The 17,840-nt window shown below is 56.6% G+C and overlaps 1 non-coding gene across 1 annotated transcript; it reads left to right on the top strand.

Annotated features, from left to right (window-relative positions):
• The first annotated feature begins 17,440 nt into the window (after positions 1-17,440).
• Positions 17,441-17,547, top strand: LOC113880236. Its single transcript, XR_003507693.1, has one exon. It is a non-coding gene; the product is annotated as a U6 spliceosomal RNA (small nuclear RNA).
• Positions 17,548-17,840: the final 293 nt, after the last annotated feature.

Raw genomic sequence — 17,840 nt, 5'->3', positions numbered from 1 at the left:
GAGACACACAGGCTCAAACAGACACACAGGCTCACAGAGACACTCAGGCTCACACAGGCACACAGGCTCACACAGACTCACAGAGACACACAGGCTCACAGAGACACACAGGCTCATACAGACACAAAGGCTCACACAGACACACAGGCTCACACAGACACACAGGCTCACAGAGACACACAGGCTCACAGAGACACACAGGCTCATACAGACACAAAGGCTCACACAGACCCACAGGCTCACACAGGCACACAGGCTCACACAGGCACACAGGCTCACACAGGCTCACACAGACACCCAGGCTCACACAGACACACTGGCTGACACAGACACCTAGGCTCACACAGACACACAGGCTCACACAGACACACAGGCTCACACAGGCACACAGGCTCACACAGACTCACAGAGACCCACAGGCTCACAGAGACACACAGGCTCACAGAGACACACAGGCTCACACAGGCACAAAGACTCACACAGACACACAGGCTCACACAGGCACAAAGGCTCACAAAGACTCACAGACTCACAGAGACACACAGGCTCACAGAGACACACAGGCTCACACAAATACACAGGCTCACACAGGCACACAGGCTCACACAGGCACACAGGCTCACACAGGCTCACAGAGACACACGGGCTCACAGAGACACACGGGCTCACACAGGCTCAAAGACTCACACAGGCACAAAGGTTCACACAGGCACACAGGCTCATAGAGACCCACAGGCTCAAACAGACACACAGGCTCACAGAGACACCCAGGCTCACACAGGCACACAGGCTCACACAGACTCACAGAGACACCCAGGCTCACAGAGACACACAGGCTCATACAGACACAAAGGCTCACACAGACAGACAGGCTCACACAGACACCCAGGCTCACACAGACACCCAGGCTCACACAGACACACTGGCTCACACAGACACCTAGGCTCACACAGACACACAGGCTCACAAAGAACCCAGGCTCACACACACAGGCTCACACAGGCACACAGGCTCCCACAGGCACACAGGCTCACACAGACTCACAGAGACACACAGGCTCACAGAGACACAGAGGCTCACACAGACACACAGGCTCAAACAGGCTCAAAGACTCACACAGGCACACAGGCTCACACAGACTCACAGAGACACAGAGGCTCACAGAGACACACAGGCTCACACAGGCGCACACAGGATCACATAGGCACACAGGCTCACACAGGCACAGAGGCTCACACAGACTCACAGAGACACACAGGCTCACAGAGACACACAGGCTCACACAGGCACAAAGCCTCACACAGGCACACAAGCTCACAGAGACACACAGGCTGAAACAGACACACAGGCTCACAGAGACAACCAGGCTCACACAGGCACACAGGCTCACACAGACTCAGAGAGACACCCAGGCTCACAGAGACACATAGGCTCACACAGACACCTAGGCTCACACAGACACACAGGCTCACACAGACACACAGGCTCACACAGACTCAGAGACACACAAGCTCACACAGACTCAGAGAGACACCCAGGCTCACACAGACACACAGGCTCACAGAGACACACAGGCTCATACAGACACAAAGGCTCACACAGACCCACAGGCTCACACAGGCACACAGGCTCACACAGGCACACAGGCTCACACAGGCTCACACAGACACCCAGGCTCACACAGGCATACAGGCTCACCCAGACACTAGGCTCACACAGACACACAGGCTCACACAGGCACACAGGCTCACACAGGTACACAGGCTCACACAGGCACACAGGTCACAGAGACACCCAGGCTCACACAGACACCCAGGCTCACACAGACACCCAGGCTCACACAGGCACACAGGCTCACACAGGCACACAGGCTCACACAGACTCACAGAGACACCCAGGCTCACACAGATACACATGCTCATACAGACACACAGGCTAAAACAGACACACATGCTCACACAGACACAGGCTCACACAGGCTCACACAGGCACAAAGGCTCACATAGGATCACACACAGAGTAACACAGGCACACAGACTCACAGAGACACACAGACTGACACTGGCACCTAGGCTCACACCAGCACATAAACTCACACAGGTAGACAGACTCACAGAGACACACAGGCTCACACAAGCACACAGACTCACACAGGTATACAGGCTCACACAGGATCCCACAGACTCACACAGGCACACAGACTCACAAAGGCACACAGGCTAACACAGCCTCAGGCTCAGACAGGCTCAGACAGCCACACTGGCTCACACAGGCCTACACAGGTTCACATATGCACACAGGCTCACACACATTGACAGGCTCACACAGGCACATAGCACACAGGCTCACACAAATACACACATTGTCACAGGCACACAAACTCACCTGGGCTCACAGGCTCACACCAATTAACACATTCTCACAGGCTCACAGGCACACAGGGTCACATGTTCACACAGGCATACAGGCTCTCACAGGCTCATAGACTCACACAGGGAACAGATGCACACAGGTTCACAGGCTCATAGGCTCACATGGGCTCACAGGCTCACACAGGCTTATAGGATCACAAAGGCACAGAGACTCACACACCAGGCTCGCAGACTCACAGAGGCACATGGACTCACAGAGGCAAAAAAGCTCCCACAGGATCACACAGACTCACACAGATACACATTCTCACAGGCACACAAGCTCAAATAGATACACACATTCTCATAGGCACACAGACTTACAAGGCACACAGGCTCACACAGGCACACAGATTCACACGGGTTCACATTTCACACAGGCACACTGGCTCACAGGCTCACATAGGTATACAGGCCTACACAGGATCCCACAGATTCACACAGGCACACAGGCTCACAGGTTCACACAGGTACACAGGCTCACAGAGGCACACAGATTCACACGGCTTCACATTTCACACAGACAACTGACTCACAGGCTTATACAGGCACGCAGACCCTCACAGGTACACAGACTCACACAGGCACACAGGCCTACACAGGGTCCCATAGACTCACACAGGCACACAGGCTCACACAGGTTCACACAGGCTCACAAAGGTTCACAGGCTCACATGGACTCACAGGTTCACACAGGCTCACAGGCTCACACAGGGTCACAGGCTCACACAGGCTCAGAGGCTCACACAGGCACACAGACTCAAACAGGCACACAGTCACACAGACTCACATGGACACAGGCTGACTCGTATCGCCTCAGAGGCACAGACTCACAGAACAGACTCTTAGAGGCACTATTTACAGAGGCGCCCACAGGACCCACAGATTCACAGGACAGACTTACACAGGAGCCCAAAGGCACAGATAGGCAACTAGGCTCACAAGGGCTCACAGGCTCTCATGCTCACACAGGATCACACAGACTCACATAGGAACACAGGCTCATACAAGAGCACACAGACTCACACAGCCACACGGGATCACAGAGACATACAGACTAACACAGACTCATACAAACACACTTGGACAAACACTGACCCATACAGTCTCACAGAAGCACAGACGTATAGGAAAACAAACCCATACAGCACCACTTACAGAGGCACCCAGACCCACAGAGACCACAGACTCACACAGGCTCACAGAGAGACCCAGGCTCTCACAGGATCACACAGGCACAGACAGGCAACCAGGACCACAAAGGCTCACACAGACCCACAGGCTCACACAGACCCACAGGCTCACACAGACCCACAGGCTCACACAGACCCACAGGCTCACACAGGCACACAGGCTCACACAGACCCACAGGCTCACACAGACCCACAGGCTCACACAGGCACACAGGCTCACACAGACCCACAGGCTCGCACAGGCACACAGGCTCACACAGACCCACAGGCTCGCACAGGCACACAGGCTCACACAGACCCACAGGCTCACACAGGCACACAGGCTCACACAGACCCACAGGCTCACACAGGCACACAGGCTCACACAGGCACACAGGCTCACACAGACCCACAGGCTCACACAGGCACACAGGCTCACACAGACCCACAGGCTCACACAGACCCACAGGCTCACACAGGCACACAGGCTCACACAGACCCACAGGCTCACACAGACGCACAGGCTCACACAGGCGCACAGGCTCACACAGACCCACAGGCTCACACAGGCGCACGGGCTCACACAGACCCACAGGCTCACACAGGCGCACGGGCTCACACAGACCCACAGGCTCACACAGGCACACAGGCTCACAGAGACCCACAGGCTCACACAGGCACACAGGCTCACACAGACCCACAGGCTCACACAGGCACACAGGCTCACACAGGCACACAGGCTCACACAGACCCACAGGCTCACACAGGCACACAGGCTCACAGAGACACACAGGCTCACACAGGCACACAGGCTCACACAGGCACACAGGCTCACACAGACCCACAGGCTCACACAGACGCACAGGCTCACACAGGCGCACAGGCTCACACAGACCCACAGGCTCACACAGGCGCACGGGCTCACACAGACCCACGGGCTCACACAGGTACACAGGCTCACACAGACCCACGGGCTCACACAGGCACACAGGCTCACAGAGACACACAGGCTCACACAGACCCACAGGCTCACACAGACCCACAGGCTCACACAGGCACACAGGCTCACACAGACCCACAGGCTCACACAGGCACACAGGCTCACACAGACCCACGGGCTCACACAGGTACACAGGCTCACACAGACCCACGGGCTCACACAGGCACACAGGCTCACAGAGACACACAGGCTCACACAGGCACACAGGCTCACACAGACCCACAGGCTCACACAGGCACACAGGCTCACACAGACCCACAGGCTCACACAGGCACACAGGCTCACACAGACCCACGGGCTCACACAGGTACACAGGCTCACACAGACCCACGGGCTCACACAGGCACACAGGCTCACAGAGACACACAGGCTCACACAGGCACACAGGCTCACACAGACCCACAGGCTCACACAGGCACACAGGCTCACACAGACCCACAGGCTCACACAGGCACACAGGCTCACACAGACCCACGGGCTCACACAGGTACACAGGCTCACACAGACCCACGGGCTCACACAGGCACACAGGCTCACAGAGACACACAGGCTCACACAGGCACACAGGCTCACACAGACCCACAGGCTCACACAGGCACACAGGCTCACACAGACCCACAGGCTCACACAGACGCACAGGCTCACACAGGCGCACAGGCTCACACAGACCCACAGGCTCACACAGGCGCACGGGCTCACACAGACCCACGGGCTCACACAGGTACACAGGCTCACACAGACCCACGGGCTCACACAGGCACACAGGCTCACAGAGACACACAGGCTCACACAGGCACACAGGCTCACACAGACCCACAGGCTCACACAGGCACACAGGCTCACACAGGCACACAGGCTCACACAGACCCACAGGCTCACACAGACCCACAGGCTCACACAGGCACACAGGCTCACACAGACCCACAGGCTCACACAGGCACACAGGCTCACACAGACCCACAGGCTCACACAGGCACACAGGCTCACACAGGCACACAGGCTCACACAGACCCACAGGCTCACACAGACCCACAGGCTCACACAGGCACACAGGCTCACACAGACCCACAGGCTCACACAGACCCACAGGCTCACACAGGCACACAGGCTCACACAGGCACACAGGCTCACACAGACCCACAGGCTCACACAGGCACACAGGCTCACACAGGCACACAGGCTCACACAGACCCACAGGCTCACACAGGCACACAGGCTCACACAGACCCACAGGCTCACACAGGCACACAGGCTCACACAGACCCACAGGCTCACACAGGCACACAGGCTCACACAGGCACACAGGCTCACACAGACCCACAGGCTCACACAGGCACACAGGCTCACACAGACCCACAGGCTCACACAGACCCACAGGCTCACACAGGCACACAGGCTCACACAGACCCACAGGCTCACACAGGCACACAGGCTCACACAGGCACACAGGCTCACACAGACCCACAGGCTCACACAGGCACACAGGCTCACACAGACCCACAGGCTCACACAGATGCACAGGCTCACACAGGAGCACAGGCTCACACAGACCCACAGGCTCACACAGGCGCACAGGCTCACACAGACCCACAGGCTCACACAGGCACACAGGCTCACACAGACCCACAGGCTCACACAGGCACACAGGCTCACAGAGACACACAGGCTCACACAGGCACACAGGCTCACAGAGACACACAGGCTCACACAGGCACACAGGCTCACACAGACCCACAGGCTCACACAGGCACACAGGCTCACACAGACCCACAGGCTCACACAGACCCACAGGCTCACACAGGCACACAGGCTCACACAGACCCACAGGCTCACACAGGCACACAGGCTCACAGAGACACACAGGCTCACACAGACCCACAGGCTCACACAGGCACACAGGCTCACACAGACCCACAGGCTCACACAGACCCACAGGCTCACACAGACCAACAGGCTCACACAGGCACACAGGCTCACACAGACCCACAGGCTCACACAGACGCACAGGCTCACACAGGCGCACAGGCTCACACAGACCCACAGGCTCACACAGGCACACAGGCTCACACAGACCCACAGGCTCACACAGGCACACAGGCTCACACAGACCCACAGGCTCACACAGGCACACAGGCTCACAGAGACACACAGGCTCACACAGGCACACAGGCTCACAGAGACACACAGGCGCACACAGGCACACAGGCTCACACAGACCCACAGGCTCACAGGCTCACACAGACCCACAGGCTCACACAGACCCACAGGCTCACACAGACGCACAGGCTCACACAGGCGCACAGGCTCACACAGACCCACAGGCTCACACAGACCCACAGGCTCACACAGGCACACAGGCTCACACAGGCACACAGGCTCACACAGACCCACAGGCTCACACAGGCTCACAGGCTCACACAGGCACACAGGTTCACACGGGTACACAGGCTCACACAGGATCACATAGGTACAGACAGGCAGCCAGGCTCATAAAGGCTCACAGACTCACACAGACACACAGACACACAGACTGACACTGGCACCTCGGCTCACACAAGCACAAAGACTCACACAAGCACAATGGCTCACACAGATAGACTCACAGAGACACACAGGTTCACACAGGCACAAAGACTCACACAAATACACTGACTCACACAGGCACAAAGGCTCACACAGATACACAGACCCACACAGGATCACACAGTCCCACCTAGGTACAAAGGCTCACACAGATACACAGACTCACACAGGTGCACAGACTCACAGGGGCACAAAAGCTCACACAGGCTCACAGACTTAGTAGACATGCCACTCACTGAGACCCACAGGTGAGGGAGTCCAGTGTGGGCTCCTGAGGCGCCCAAGTGAGAACCCTGCTCAGCTCTGAGAAGCCAGGCCTGCCCCAGGCATCGCCCCCAGCACTGGAGCCTCAGAGCTCTGCACAGTGACACCCGCTCAGACTGGGTCACACTTTGTCAGGACTGAGCCTGGACCTGGGTCCAGACACGCATTTGGGCCTCCCACCCACCCAGAGCCCCACAGACCCCGGCCCGTGCCACAGCCAGGGGACGGTGCGCACACGTATGAGTCTGGGCCTGGACTCGTTCACTCACACTCTTCACAGACACACACATGGGAAGCTGGCCACCAGCCCTGTGAGGCTGAGCACCCAGGGTCATGGTCCAGCTGACCTGGGCGTGTCCCCTCAGCCCTGAGCCTGAGTCCCCCGGCTGCTGGGCCGGGCACCTTTCAGAGGCCCCGTGTTGATCCTCGTGGCATCTGTGCCCCGGGGATTGTTCTAGAACCCACAGCCGACCACAGCCCCGTTGCTCTCGGGGTGAACTGGCCTGCCCTGGCGTCTCCTTCTGGCCAGCTCGTCTTGCTTTAGAAAAGCGGGAACGTTAGTTTCTCGAGTCCGGTATTTTAGCGCTCCTCCCCACCCACTCAGGCGCACAGCGGGTGGGTCTGCTCTGCTGGTGGAAGCGACCCCACCTTGGCTCTGCCCTTTGCCGTTTCACCTCCTGGGTTACAGGGCCCGTCCCTCAGCAGCGGCCAGTCCAGGGAGGACGGGAAGCCAGCAGGCAAAACCCAAATGGTGTCTCTCCCATCAGGGTGTGACCCGGATAGGAAGGCTGGGGGCTCCGCTCTGAGGTGCATAGGACTGGGGTGCCTCGTGCAGGGCAGGGCTAGGGTGGATGGCACACGCAGACCAAGGCCATGGCCCACATGTGCACACGTGTGAAAGCTTGAGAAACGGTTCTGGGGTCCCCCAGCCCCTCCACCTACAACATGGGTCCTTCAGGGCAGCAGCCACGATCCCCAAAACCCGGCACCACCAGACCCCCTCGAAGGCCCAAGCACCCCCCACAGGCCCAGCCTCCCTCCCCAGGCAGGGACCTAACTCCTGCCAACGGGGACTCCCACCCGGAGGTGTCAAGACTGCTGACCAGGACAGGTGTCCCCTCTCCTGTTCCCCAAGCACCAGTCTCACCGTGGGGGCCCAGTGTCCCTGAATTCTCCAAACTCTGCCCTCAGTGGTCACTCAGTACGGGTGCAGCCAGAGCAGCCCTCGATGACCCAGGGCCGTGGGGTGACCAGTACTGCCAGTGAGCCCAGCCTAGCAGGGGTCGGGGTCCAGGCTAAGCCTGGGGCTGGGGTCCGTGGGACCTAGGGCCGGGCTCAGGGTAGCCTGGGGTTGGCCTCAGTGCCCGCGTGCCCTCTGGCCACTCTTGGTGACGAAAGCAGCCCCGGGAGCTGGACCGCCAGCCCCTGAACATGCTGGACTCTGCTGCCCCCGTGTGGCCACTAGCAGCATTGCATGCACTGGACAGCAGGAGGCTCTGCCCAGACCCGGGCCCTGGGGGCAGGAGCAGAGGCGGGGCAGCGGGCGTGGCCAGCACCACCTGGAGGTGGGAATCGAGGTTTGCCCTGGAGCCCAGTCAGGGTGTGCACCCTGGACCCCGTGCCCACCCCACGTCCTTGCAGTGCGGGTGAGCTCTGGGGTCCTCAGAACAGCCTCAAGGGAAGGGGCACACGGGGAGCCAGACACACTCGGGGGCTGTGCCCGGGCACCTGCGTTGACAGGTGTGTGCGCGGCAGGTGTGTCAGCTGCCCTGAGGGCTACAGGCCCAGCCCAGGGCCGAGGGCACGGCCCGAGGGTCGCGCTCTGCACCCTGGTCCGCCAGGGCTGCTGTATCTGTCACTGCAGTTTGCGAGGATGCCCCCTGTGTGCCCGTGAGGTGACATCCAGGCCCTACCCTGCAGCCCATCCCACGGCGCAGCAGGCCCCCGGCAGGTGGTCACACCGGGTGTCCCGAGGCGAGGCTTGGTGCCCCCTGGGGGCCATTCTGCACCTTTGCTGCTCTGCCAAACCTGGGGCATCAGAGCCCTCCGCACAGCCCTGGGGCTCTGGGCAGGGGCTCTGTGGGCATCATGTGGGAAATCTGGGACTGAGTCAGGGGGACAGGGGTGCCCCCTGGAGCTGCACTGGGGCCGGGGCTCAGAGCTGCTCTTGGGGCCCGGCCAGGACTCGGTTCTGAGTGAGCAGGTCCATCACAGACATGCAGACTCACCAGCTCTCCTGCAGGGACCATGGGCAGCGCCCACCCAGCAGCACTCCAGGCCCCGAGCCCATCTGCGACAGGGCAGGACCAAGCCTGAGTCTGGGTCTGGGGCCTGGGTGGCCCGTGTCTATCAGGGCCGGCGGGGGGGGGGTGGTTCTGAATGGACACTGTGATGGCCAGTGAGAGGCCGGTGGCTGAGGGGAGCACTGCCCTGGCAGACACAAGCATCGCTCCCTGAGTACCCAGGGCACTCAGCCTTCAGCCTCAAAGAATGCTCGCGACAGAGATCTGAGGACGGAAGCCCACTATGAAAATCACAAGGAAGAAAAACAAGAAACCAACTGTCGTTTCCTGTGAAATGAGGAACCACAGAGTCAGGCCCCAGGGAGAGGAAAAGCCGGTTATCAGAACCATCAGACACAGAACACTCAGGGGAAGTCTAGGGTCGTTTTCTAAAGATAATGCACTTTCTAAAGATAAGCACATGACAAAATAAGATAAAAGTTTGAGATAAACCAAGAGATTTGAAAAGATCTCCTAGAACTGAAAAAGGTTTGACAAGGAAGTCAAAACAGACAGGTAGCACACAGGACCCAGCCAGAGCGAGGATTCGTGTTGGCGAAGTCACAGCAGGGGGGTCACATGCAGGCGTCACAGGAGATGCAGGTTCGACCCCTGGATCAGCAAGATCCCCTGGAGGAGGGCATGGCAACCCACTCCAGTGTTCTTGCCTGGAGAATCCCACAGACAGGGGAGCCTGGCAGGCTACACTCTATGGGGTCACAAAGAGTCAGACACGACTGAAGCAACTGAGCTTCCAAGGCAGCGCAGAGACCCCAGGCAAGAGGATGTGGGCCAGAAACACCAGGTGCCCTGGACCCTGCAGCAAACAGGCCACACCACGGGACTCATCTCCCAAAGAAGCGGGCGTGCAAGAGGCCAGGGCCCAGAGCCGTCCAAAAGAGAAGAGAGACGGGGCTCTGCACACTCGAGGACCCGGCAGACCCCATCAGGACAGGGTTCCGGCCCGCTTGGGCTGTTGTGATCAGCACCAGACTCCAGGCAGCAGAAAGTGGACTGCACCTCCCGGTCCTGGAGGCCAGAGGACTGGGGCTCCTCCCAAGGCCGTGGCGTGTAGACACGTCCTCACTGGGCTCCTCCCAAGGCCGTGGTGTGTAGACACGTCCTCTCCCGGGCACCCCCCGGGCCTGTCTGTGTCCTACGTCCTCCTCTTAGGAGAACACCAGCCAGACTGGGTTGGGGCCACCCCAGGGACTGCATCTCAACTCGATTACCTCCATAAAGGCCCATCTCCAAGTTCAGCACAATCTGAGCTCCTGGAGGTTAGGGCTGCAACATCCGAGTTTGGGCAGACACAGTTCCCTCCATAACATCAAATAAAAACAAAATGCAATTCCTGACACACTGAGGAGAACAAACTGGGTGCCCTGTGACAATCTGTGGGGGGAGGAGCTCGGGAGGAAAGGGTGCAGGTTCGCCTGTGGCCGATTCGTGTCCATGGAGAGCAAACACCATCACCATATTGTAAAGCAATTATCCTCAAATTTAAATAAATACATTGCTTAAAAAAAGAAAACGGAAGACTTTAGAAGCAGGTGGCCAGGCACGCCAGGCAGGGCAGGCTGAGCGTGTCTGCTGGGCAGGGCTCCAGGGCTCAGGTCACACTAGCAGGTCCGCCTGTCTGGACGTGGCTCCTACGCCCGGTCCTGTCCCTGCAGGGACCCCAGGGCGAGACTCGGGGGCCCCCTGGTGGCCGACCTGCGTCATCACATGCACACGTGGACACAATGGTGTTTACACTGTGAGGTCTAATTGTTTGCTCCTTGGAAGGAAAGCTATGGCCAACCTGGGCAGCATATTAAAAAGCAGAAACATTACTTTGCCAGAAAAGGTATGTCTAGGCAAAGCTATGGTTTTTCTGGTAGTCATGTATGGATGTGAGAGTTCGATCATAAAGGAAACTGAGTACCGAAGAACTGATGCTTTTGGTCTGTGGTATTGGACAAGACTTTTTTTTTCTGTAGTTTCCTTTTTTTTTTTTTTACTTTATAATATTGTATTGGTTTTGCCATACACTGACATGAATCCCCCACGGGTGTACATGTGTTCCCCATCCTGAACCCCCCTCCCATCTCCCTCCCCATACCATCCCTCTGGGTCATCCCAGTGCACCAGCCCCAAGCATCCTGTATCACGAATCAAACCTGAACTGGCGATTCGTTTCACATATGTCAATATACATGTTTCAATGCCATTCTCCCAAATCATCCCACCTTCATCCTCTCCCACAGAGTCCACAAGACTGTTCTATACATCTGTGTCTCTTTGGAGAAGACTCTTGAAAGTCCCTTGGACAGCAAGGAGATCCAACCAGTCCATCCTAAAGGCAATCAGTCCTGAATATTCATTGGAAGGACTGGTGCTGAAGCTGAAACTCCAATTCTCTGGCCCCCTGATGCGAAGAACTGACTCATTTGAAAAGACCCTGATGCTGGGAAAGATTGAAGGTGGGAGGAGAAGGGGGACGACAGAGGATGGGATGGTTGGATGGCATCACCGACTCAATGGACATGAGTTTGAGCAGGCTCCAGGAGTTGGTGATGGACAGGGAGGGCTGGCCTGCTGCACTCCACGGGGTTGCAAAGAGTCGGACACGACTGAGCGACTGGACTGAACTGTGAGGCCTAATGCAATAGACCGAGGGGTCCCAAGGCAGCCCCTACTGGCACACGGACCACCGTCTGGGTATTCCTCTAGACCTCACAGTGTACATAAATGCCCTGAGTCCACACTGACATAACCACATGATGGATTCAGAGTAAGGCATTGAATGAAAAAATTTAAATGGGGGAGAAGAGACAGCTCTCCCTGCAGAAGAACCCCACAACTACGGAGATGCTCCCCTCTCCCAAGCGGAGGGCAACACCCCCCACACCCCGCGCAGGGGGCTTCCTCCTGCGCCCGCCTGTTTTACAGACCCTGAGCGCAGACTGCGGGTAGGGAGCAGCCACTCTCCGGTCGCTGCTTCATGGAGGGACTGGAGCCCCCCGTGCTCTCTCTCGAGCTGGCCTGGGGCTAGGAGCGTGCTCTCTTCACTCGCACACCCCGAAGAATCTCGTGTGCAGAACTGCACACAGCCCTGTGTGTTCCCGCACCACGTGATTTCACGCAGACAGCGCCCCCGGTGGCCACGCCCAGCCAGCCCTCGGCTCTAGAGAGGGGGTCTCCGGCAAGAGGCACAGACCTGGACGTGAGCACGTGTGGTGTGTGTGTGAGAGTGCCTGTGTTCACACATGTATAGCCCTAGCTCCACCCACCGAGCAGTCCCAGGAACAGCGATAAGTCCATATCGGGGGGCCGGGAGCAGTCCACGGTTCCGCCTGATGCCCCTGCGGTTTCTGTAGGATCGGCGGGCTCTCACTATGGACGGACGAGCCGCGTCGTCCTGGGGTCCGGCCTTGCAGCTGGGACTTTGGGCCTATGGACGGACCCCTTTGAGAAGGGGTCCAGGCGGCCCGGGGGCGGGCGTGGGGAGTCACCCTGCCCTTCGCAGGGACAGGGCTGGCCATGCCTGCTGTCCGCCACGGAGCACAGCCAAAGGCCGCTGGGCCGGCCTGGCCGTCCGGGGCGGGGGCGGTCAGCAGCAAGGGGCAGCGAGAGCAGCCTGGGTCCCTTCAGTCCGCAACCAGCAAAAGCGCCCCAGCTGCCCGACGCACGGGGGCACCGGAGAGGCGGCCCGCTGCGCTTCTAGCTACGCGTCTAGGCGGGCGGGACACGGCGAGCCCGGGCAGCAGGGAGGCGGAGCCGGAGCGGCGGGCGGCCCCGCAGCCCGGGACCCTCCCCGCCCCTCGGCCTTCTCCGCTGCAGAGCCAGGACCCCCGTGTCTGTCTCCCCGCGGCAGCGGCGGCGGTGTGGAGAGGCGGGGGGGGCGGCGGGGAGCAGCGGAGCAAAGCCCACCCTCCCCGGGCTCCAAGTGCTGACGCCAGAGACACTGGCAGCAGCGGGGCACCCACGACCCCGAAGGCACAAGGGGCAAAGACGGGGCTCCAGCGACCCCCGACAGAGGCGGCGGCGGCGCCTCCCTAGCGGAACCGAGCCCGCGGGTGCCGAGGCCAGAGACCTGCGCTGAGCCGCCTGCCGGACGGAAGGGAGGGCGGGCTGTGATCCAAACCACCGCCGGGGCTTCCCTGGGACTCAGCGAGCAGAGTCAGCCCGCAGAGCTGAAGGCCTGGGTTCGATCCCCTGAGAAGGGCACGGCTACGCACTCGTCTTCTGGCCTGGAGAATTCCGTGGACTACAGTCCATGGGGTCGCAAAGAGTCAGACACGACTGAGCGACTTTCACACCACTTGGAAGGTGCCAATCAGGAACCCCCATTCCCCCTCCCAGTACCGGGAAGAAGCTGGGACATTGTCCCACAAAGAGAAGACGATTCTCCAGAAACCAAGCTTAAAGTCACGGAGTATGGAGAGTTAACTGACGGGCAAGTCACATAGCTGTCACGGAGACTCGACGAGCCACAGGAAACTCAGAGGGTCACTTCAGTGAGCTCAGAAATAAATTTAATGAACACAAAAAATAATCTACCAGGAAGATTAAAACCTTAGTGAGAAACTAACGAAAGAGCAGGGCTGGAGCCGAGGAATTCAGTCAATGAGATGAAAGACGCGTTAGAAAGCACTTGAAACGCAGCAGCCTGCGTGGAAAGGAGAATTAGTGAGCTCAAAGGCAAAGACACAGGCAGAAGAGGAAAAAGAATCGTGACACCGAAAATGGAGAAGCTCTGTGAGCTCCAGTTGACTTTTAAGAAGAGCAAAGTGAGGGTGAGGGAATCCCACAGGAAAAAGCAAGAGGAACGAGCAGGGTGTTTATTTAAGGAAACCATAGCTGGGCGTTCCCTGGCAGACCAGTGGCTAACTCTTGGCACTTTTACTACCTCAAGCCCAGGTTTGATACCTGGTCCGGGAACTAAGATCCCGCAAGGCACTTAGTGCAGCCGAGAAAGAAAGAGAACAGCTGAGAGCCTCCCAAACCTGGGAAGAAAGCGGGTCCAGAAGTCCATGAAGCTGAGAGAACACCCAGTTACCTCAACACAAAAGATCTCCCAAGCACCTTATATCAAATTGTCAAAAGCCAATGACAAAGAATTTTAAAGACAGCCAGAAAAAAAGATGGTCACCTACAAAGGAACCCCCTTAGGCTACTAGCAGATTCATCAGCAGAAACCCTCTTGGCCAGGAGAGAGCAGAATGGCATTCTCAAGAGACCGAAAGGTTCCTCTATCCAGCAAAGGTATCATTCAGATACGGAGGAGAAATAAAGGCTTCCGCAGACAGACAAAAGCTGAGACAGTCCGTCACCACTAGACCTGCCTCACAGGAGCTGTTGGAAGGCGGTCTCCGGCCAGGAACAAAAACACAAGAGTGCACGAAGCTGAGTGAGTGGTGAATAGACAGGATCAGGAACCTGCGGCTCTTTAACAGCATAGGCTTTTAGGCATTTTACCATAGCATGAAGGATAAGGGGGAAAGCAGAAAAACAACTGCAGCCACTTCAACATGGTAACAAACTCGTAATATAAAAAGCAGTACTTTGAGACACCGAAAATATGTGGGGAAGAGGATGGACCCTGTTTGACAAATGAAAATAGATGGTGTCTGCAGAAGGAGGGCTGTTTCATCCGTGAGGCGTTTTACACAAATCTCGTGGTGACCACAAGACATACACTGAAAGCAGAGGCAGGAAACATTAAAAAAAGAAAAAAAAATCCTAGAAAACACCAACCCTAAATGGTAAAGAGAACACAAGGGAAAAAGCAGCGGAGAGATTGTTCTAAGTTGCTTTCTGATCTGCAACCCTCTGGACTGCAGCCTGCCTGTCCGTGGGATTCTCCAGGCAAGAATACTGGAGCGGGTTCCAGGAGATCTTCCTGACCCAGGGATCGAACCCACGTCTCTTATGGCTTCTGCATGGGCAGGCAGGTTCTTTACCACTGAGCCACCAGGAAGCCCCAGTGGAGAGACTGCACAACCATAAGACAAAAATAGCAGTCCTCAGCCCTCACTTACCAATGATCACCTTAAATATGAATGGATTGAATTCACTAATGAAATGACACAGAGTGCCCAGATGGGTTAAAAAACAAAACCCAACTATATGCTGCCTCCGGAGACTCAGTTCAGCTCAGCTCTGCAGACAAACAGGCTCAGCAGGAAGGGAAGGAACATGAAACCGCGAGCACAGCCAAAACAAACTGTGCGTAGCTACGCTCATATCAGACAAGAGACTTCAAGGCAAAACGGTGACAAGGGACAAAGATGGACTGCGTATAATGATAAAGGGGACAGCTCATCAAGAAGACATGACAGGTGGGACTTCCCGTGGTCCACGGTTAAGAATCTGGTTAAGAATCTCCCCTGCAAGGCAGGGGAGGCAGTTTCAGTCCCTGGTCTGGGCAGATCCCGCACACCACGCAGCAACTAAGGCTGTGCACCGTGAGTACTGCGCCCCCGGGCTCTGGAGCCCACACACCGCCAGGAAGGCCTGATAGAGAAGCATCAGGATATATAAAGCAATCATTAGTAGGCCAAAAGGGAGGAAGTGACAGCAGTGCAGTGATCGTCGGGGACTCTCACAGCCGCTCACGTCAGTGGACAGACCAGAAAGTCAACAAGGAGACCATGGCTTTACTGAAACGCCGGGCCACATAGACTTGACAGGCCTGTACAGAACCCTCCATGCAAACGCAGCAGAGCACACGTTCTTCTCAAGCACACGTGCTACTTCCTCAAGGCCAGATCGTGTCTTGGGACACAGAACAAGTCTCAATACATTTAAGAAGGTCGAGATCTTATCAAGCGTCTTTTCCAATCGCAATAACATGAAATTAGAAATCAACTACAAGAAGAGAGCTCAAAAATAACCAATGTGCGGAGATCGAACCGCACGCTATGAAGGCCCACTGGGTCAATGACCAGAGCAGAGGTTACGGGGAGGGGATGAGGGCGTGGGAAAGGCAAGACGAGTAAAGGGGGCCAACTCTACCGTGACGGATGGAAACTGAGTTTCTGGTGGTGAGCACGCCATAGGGGGGCGTCTTCCCCGGTGGCTCCGCAGTAAAGAATCAGGCTGCGATGCCGTGGCCGTAGGAGACCTGGGTTCGATGGCTGAGTCGGGAAGAGCCCCTGGAGCCCCTGTCATAGCAACCCACCCCAGTATTCTTGCCTGGAGAATCCTGTGGACAGAGGAGCCTGGCGGGCTACAGTCCATGGGGTCGCAAAGAGTCAGACACGACTGGAGTGACTTAGCACGCATGCATGCTGTAAGGCATACAGAAGTAGAAATACATTGAACATATGAAACAATATTTTTTCTTTTCTATTTTTTAAATTATGAAAGTTTGATAACACATTTACAGAAGACTTGGAAAATACAGAACAAAGTTGCCTATGGTCCCACTGTATATTACAATTATTCTTTAAGTAAATAAAGATTTTTAGTTGGAGTTTCAATACCAAACTCTCAAAACTTAATAGAATGAATAGACAGAAAAGTAGAAAAATATAGTAGACCTGAAAAGCACTGTGAACCAATTTAACATAATTAAGATGTATAGAATTTTCACACAACAGCAGGATACAAATTCTATCCAAGTCCCCATATACTTAAACCAGGAGACACTGGAACATATCCAGGGATGTAAAACAAGGCACAAAAATAAACTAATGCTACCTAGAGAAAGTAAATCTTTAAAGAGACATAATAAAGAGGGTGTTCGCTTCGGCAGCACATATACTAAAATTGGAACGATACAGAGAAGATTAGCATGGCCCCTGCGCAAGGATGACACGCAAAAATAAAAATAAATAAATAAAGAGGGACAGTGGGAGGTGTGAGCCCCGGTGTGAGGCTTCCAACCTCCAGCTGGAGGGACCATTGGAATTGAAAGTGAAAGTGTTAGTCACTAGGTCCTGTCCCACACTTTGCAACCCCCTGGGCTGTAGCCCGCCAGGCTTCTCTGTCTATGGAGTTTTCCAGGCAAGAACACTGGAGTGGGTTGCTACTCCCTCCTCCAGGGGATCTTCCCCACCCATGAATCGAACCCAGGTCTCCTGCATTGCAGACAGATTATTTACAGTCTGAGTCACTGAGGTGAGGGAACCCCAATATA

The sequence above is a fragment of the Bos indicus x Bos taurus genome, chromosome 21 (genome assembly GCF_003369695.1).
Source record: "Bos indicus x Bos taurus breed Angus x Brahman F1 hybrid chromosome 21, Bos_hybrid_MaternalHap_v2.0, whole genome shotgun sequence".
Taxonomy (NCBI): Eukaryota; Metazoa; Chordata; class Mammalia; order Artiodactyla; family Bovidae; genus Bos; species Bos indicus x Bos taurus.
This window is presented reverse-complemented; position numbering and strand designations above follow the sequence as displayed.